The sequence below is a fragment of the Arachis ipaensis genome, chromosome B02 (assembly GCF_000816755.2).
Source record: "Arachis ipaensis cultivar K30076 chromosome B02, Araip1.1, whole genome shotgun sequence".
NCBI classification, from domain to species: domain Eukaryota; kingdom Viridiplantae; phylum Streptophyta; class Magnoliopsida; order Fabales; family Fabaceae; genus Arachis; species Arachis ipaensis.
The window spans coordinates 63,295,541-63,301,323 of NC_029786.2; the positions used below are offsets into that span (position 1 = coordinate 63,295,541).

General features: G+C 29.4%; 1 long non-coding RNA gene and 1 pseudogene across 1 annotated transcript; both read right to left on the reverse strand.

Annotated features, from left to right (window-relative positions):
* LOC107627302 lies at positions 1,348–3,479 on the reverse strand (annotated as a pseudogene).
* LOC110268869 lies at positions 3,861–5,655 on the reverse strand. Its single transcript, XR_002357543.1, has 2 exons — positions 5,284–5,655; positions 3,861–3,955 (listed from the first exon to the last, which is right to left on the reverse strand). It is a non-coding gene; the product is annotated as an uncharacterized LOC110268869 (long non-coding RNA).

Genomic DNA, 5,783 nt, shown 5'->3' on the forward strand with positions numbered 1-5,783 from the left:
GGCCATGCAGCACTGTGCTCGCCAGAAATGTGCTCCGGTGAACTCGTGGATACGCTTGTCAAATTTTAAAATCTTTTAAAGACTATTTTGTCAATAACAATAGTGAGGTATCAAAATGTCAGCGTTTGAATCTTTCGGGTACTAATTTGGTCATTACCTCTTAAAATATATCTTGTGTCTTTTGATTTTATAGTCATAAAACTGTTTATTATATACTTGAATGCTATCATCTTTATAAAAACTTGATTTGGTAATTTGCTCAAATGATTTTGTCTATTTTCAATTAAATAGTTAAAGATTAAAAACAAAATATTAGCAAATGCAATGGTAAAAAAAATATGTTGTTAGTCTTATTAGTGTATTAATAACATATTTACGATGAAAAAAATTTTCATCATCAAAATGAGTGTCTAAGTAATAGATTATGCGTTCGTCAATGAAAATTACCATCAGGTATCCATAGTCACCTTCTTAATGGAAACATATATCTAAACCATAAAATTTTGACATGAGTGTTATGCATGTTGCTAAGGAAAAACTATATATCCTAAATAGACAAAAAAAAACTTACAAACTTCAAATTAGCAATAAGTTGCATAAATTTATAAGAGAAAGTATGGGGGAGCTAATAGTTTTAGTGTACAATGTGTACAATGGGTTTAAAAATGAAGGTATTTTAAAAATTAAAAATTAGATTTTTAATTAATTATTTAAATTCAGATTTTGAAATTTAAAAAATTAGGATTAGTAGTTAAATTCATTCACATTACATATAGTCCCTACACCCAAACTCTAGTAGAGCCGTCACCCTCCATCTGCTACCTACACTCATTCTGTGCCTCATAGTCCCCTCTCTCCTCATAGTCGGCGGCAACCATCCGGTGACCAGGTAACCCAAACCTCAGCATGGCCGTCCCCATCCCGAAGCAGCTTCATCCCCTTCCGGAGCAGCTCTGTGCCGCCTCCTCTGCTGTTGGAGCCTCACCGCGAATATAACCCCTTCCATCCCCTCACGTAACCGTGCCATCGACGCTGTCACAGACTCCAGCCTATGTCGCCACGAGTTCCCGCATATACCACCAAAAGCTCAACGACGCCGCTGTTCATAGCATTGCCATGTCATCAAAACGCAGTGGCCATGTCAGCACTGTGCTTGCCGGAAATGTGTTCCGGTGAACTCATGGATACGCTTGTCAAATTTTAAAATCTTTTAAAGACTATTTTGTCAATAACAATAGTGAGGTATCAAAATGTCAGCGTTTGAATCTTTCGGGTACTGATTTGGTCATTACCTCTAGTAATATATAAAATCAAACTCGAATCTACGAATAAAAAAAAAAATACAGATTTCATCCATCCAAAGGAAATAAAATAAAATTCATAACCACTAGATGATAAATTTAATGTGTTATAAGAAATTAAAGCACTCTTAAAATTCACAAGGAATCGTACATGCAAGGGTCAACTATGTCTATCTATATATATATTTTATTTACTCTTTTTCTTTTCCGAGTGTTCCTTTTCCATTCTTTCAAACAAACTCCCATCATAAACAGCTCGAACAATTTCTTTATGCAGTAAACCATCCTCATTGCAAAGAACGTACAGGATTTTCCACTCTGTGTAACTAGCAAGCCTGATAAGCATCAAATGGTAGCATGTTAATTAAGATTCGCTAAATATAAAATTGACATTGATATAGGGACAAGCATATTAATATTAAATATTTCCCACGTGCGTTTGGTTGAAACTTTAATTTTTAGTCCTCAAAATTTTAAAACGTTTTCCGTTTACTTTTAACATTTTTTAAGGATGTTCATTTTATCCCTTCATTATTGAATTACTTTTTCTTAACCCATACACACACCACCATTGTAGCTGCCCACATGGTGGTGGCCTAGTGGATAAATGGACGAGATATCCAGATAGGCAAATTTGAAAGGAAAAAACAAACTATTATTAGATTCAATAATGCTAATATACACTAAAAATAAGTTATTAAATTAGCCACTAATATAAAATATAAACTAAAATATAAAATACACATTAAAATAAATTAAATAACATATATTTATAGATAAATTTATAATAATTAATTTGATTATTAATTTTTGATATGTACGTAATATTTTTGTATTAAATTATAATAACTTTAACTGAAAACCAGAGAAGTACAATTGAAACTCTATAAAAACACTATAACAAAATTGGATCTTTTTTTTTTGGTGACTAACAAAATTGGATCTTTGATCGGATGTTAAGTACACTTAGTGCCATGTTCTCTCCATATTAAAAACATTTGAACACCTACCTAAGATGTGTGATAATCTTTGAAATACCTAATTTAATCTTTGTAAAAAAAGAATTCAGGCACTAGAATGGAAGTCATAATAAAATTTAGAAGTTATAAAATTTAATTTTAGAAAAGCATAAGAGTCTGAATGCTTTTAAAATATTTTGTCTTAAACTCAATAATTTTGCATCGGTGGTGAGTATGATGATGAAGATAGGTGACTTACCATCCTTTATGATCCTTAGGAACTCTGTTTGCCTTTAGCATCCCCATCAATTCATCAGATGTTAAAGCATTTGGGTGCTTCCGGGCATACTTTGTGAAAATTTCTTCGAATTTTGAAGGAACAAACCTAAATGCATATACAAGCTAGTAGAGTAAGAAAATAAAATTGTGTTTACATTTTGTTCTAAAATTATTCATGTACCTGGAAATTCTAAGATTTTTTTTTCTTATTAAGAAAAATAAAAAAAGAGGCAAAAAAACATAACATAAAATCAGTTTATTAAATTATGGTTGTTATACCTAGAGACTAAAAACACACACTAGAAGTATTTAATTAAGCCTTAGTTTGGTAAAATTTTTTGAAGAGGTGTTTGTACTTTAAAAGTTCAAGTTTTTCATTTTGTGTTTGGTAAATAAAAAAGACCATGTACTTGTGCTTGTAACTTTTAAAAAATCGGGATACTTTTGAAAGCACCTAAAATAGAAATTTTCAAAGTTGATTTCTGCTTTTCAAACTTTAAAAGTTTAATATAACCTTATATGTTAACTAATTTTTAAGTTTAATGTTTGTATTTATGTCTATTATAGTATTTTTAAATTTTAAAAACTATTTTACCAAACACAATTTTTATTGCTTATGTTATTGAAAATTATTTTTAATTTGATTTACTAAACATAAATGCTACAACTTTTAAAAAACTATTTTTTAAAAATTAACTTTTGTAAGCTATTTTTAAAAAATAAAAGTTTTACCAGCCTAATTAAATCGATAGTAAAATCTCAAACAATTTGTTAGGTGAAAAAGCTACCTTCCTTCGGAATCATAAACACCAGAGTCACTACCATGTTTTGCTCTTTGGATATTTTTAACTTCTATTGGTAGCCAAATAGAAAGAGCCTTGCCCTACACAGCATCATAAGAATTGTCATTAACCAGATGAATCATGTTATATGTTAGTACAAAAAAGTACATATTTCTAACAATCATTAATTAAAAAAAAAGATGTATACAATTTATTTATTTGTAATTTTATTTACACACAAAAAATTAACTATATATATATATATATATATATATAGTTAATTTTTTGTGTGTAAATAAAATAACAAATAAATAAATTGTATACATCTTTTTTTTTAATTAATGATTGTTAGAAATATGTACTTTTTTGTACTAACATATAACATGATTCATCTGGTTAATGACAATTCTTATGATGCTGTGTAGGGCAAAAAAAGTTGGATAATTCTGTTATAATAAATTTAATTATTTTATCATAAAAAAGTTTATTATTATTTTAGTAGAAATTAGATGATTGTATCAACCTTGGTAAGTCTCCCATGGGTAAATGATGCCGTCATGGTTCCTATCAAAGAATGCAACATGCTTTTGCAGAACATTTTCATCATGTACTTTTGCCGTCTCTTTTACTTTCCCTGTGAGACAGAGGAAGCACCATAACAAACGAATTAGATGAAACAGAAAACAAGTTTACATTCTTATAAACTGTGAACCACACAAAAAGAGTTGAGAGAAGGATGACGATTGAATGGTAACATGTTATAGGCGTTTCTACGAATTGAATCAATAATCTTAAGATTACACAAACAATTTAGCTGTTGCTCCAAAACTTCCCTTTTATATATGTATATATGAACAAAAATATAAACTGTAGAATAGTGATAGAAGAATATTTTATTTACATAAAAATTGATAAATCCACATCAATTTATCATTGTCCTAATTTTTTTTTCTGTATTTTCTATACATTTTCATTATGTATCAGACTAGAAACCGTTTAAGTTCACTTTACTCGTATGAAAATCAGTGACGGTTGTGCTTCAAAGTTAAGTGTATATAACTTGTGTTCGTTACTCAAAAAGTTGTGAACTATTTATTTCACACGTCTTGTGCAAATATTGGACGGACTTGTGGAAATAATAGGGGGAAAATATCCTGTACACACGGCAGTAACAGAATTTGGTTTTGAAAGGCGATAAACAAACGAAATTGGTAGAATGAAAACGAACTTCAACATCCAAATCTAAAACAAGAGATAGGGTGGTTTGGAAACTTTAGAAGTAATTTTTTTTAACTTTTGACTTATAAAAAGTAGTAGTATTAATGTGTGCAATTTTCAAAACCAAATTGCAACTTTTTAAGAAGCTATTTTGAAACTTATAAAGAAGTTAAAAAAATGACTTTTTTCATAATACTTCTACTTTTCATCACATTTTTATAAAATAAGTACTTCTAGAGTTAAAAATTCAAACACAAAATAACTTATTTATAAATTATTTTTAACAGAATTATTTATTATTTAAATTATTTTATCAAAAAAAGCTTAATTAAGTTGGTTACCCAAACTGGTATATAAATAATTATTTAAAAAATAAATATAATTATATTTTTATATTTTCACTGTATTAAAATTAAACTAAAAAAATAATAAACATAAAGGATTGGGATAGTGCGAGTAGAGGGCAACTTCAAATATATGTTTCCGCCCTCGATTTAAGCTTTCACATCCTCACCCCTATGTGTAAGAAATCTGATTAACCGGCTATGGCCTGGTTGAATAAAGCTTCTAAAAGAATTAGAAAGTTTCATATACTTAAAACTGAGACATAAAATTACGGTTAAAAAACTAAATACTTATCACGTTAACTAATTTGATTACTGTTAAACCAAAATAGTTTTAACCTGAACAATTTTAAAAATAGAATATTACAAGCAATAATAATACAGTATACAGATTAAATACCCTCTTGGCTATTCTTGTTGCTGAATTCTGCTGAAGGAAAGGAGGTAGCCATGATTGTTTGTTTGATGGATCAGGTACCGGAGAGAGAAAGGGCACTTTATTGCAGTGAATGATGATGATGATAAGGCAAGAGAATTGAAGGAATGGCAGAGAAGCAAAGTGTGGCTATGGATGGAAGAAGTGCTTTACTTAAGGGTTATGGATCGGATTCCTTGTGATTAAAGGTGAAGTAGTAGTATGTAGTAATACTATTCCGTGGGAGGCGATTCCTGACGTAATATGTCTGCTTTAATTTGTTAATGTTTTGTGATGAATGACTTCAAGATTCCCACGGTTCTTGCTTTCATGGCTGGTGTGAAACGTGAACGCATGTGTACAAGCAATTTAACTTTATGTCTGCGTATATATTCATATATATGGACTTTGTGTCTTTGGATTACAATTTACTAACCGGGAATTTTTATAAAATTGATTGTATAAGATTAATAAGATTATTTAGA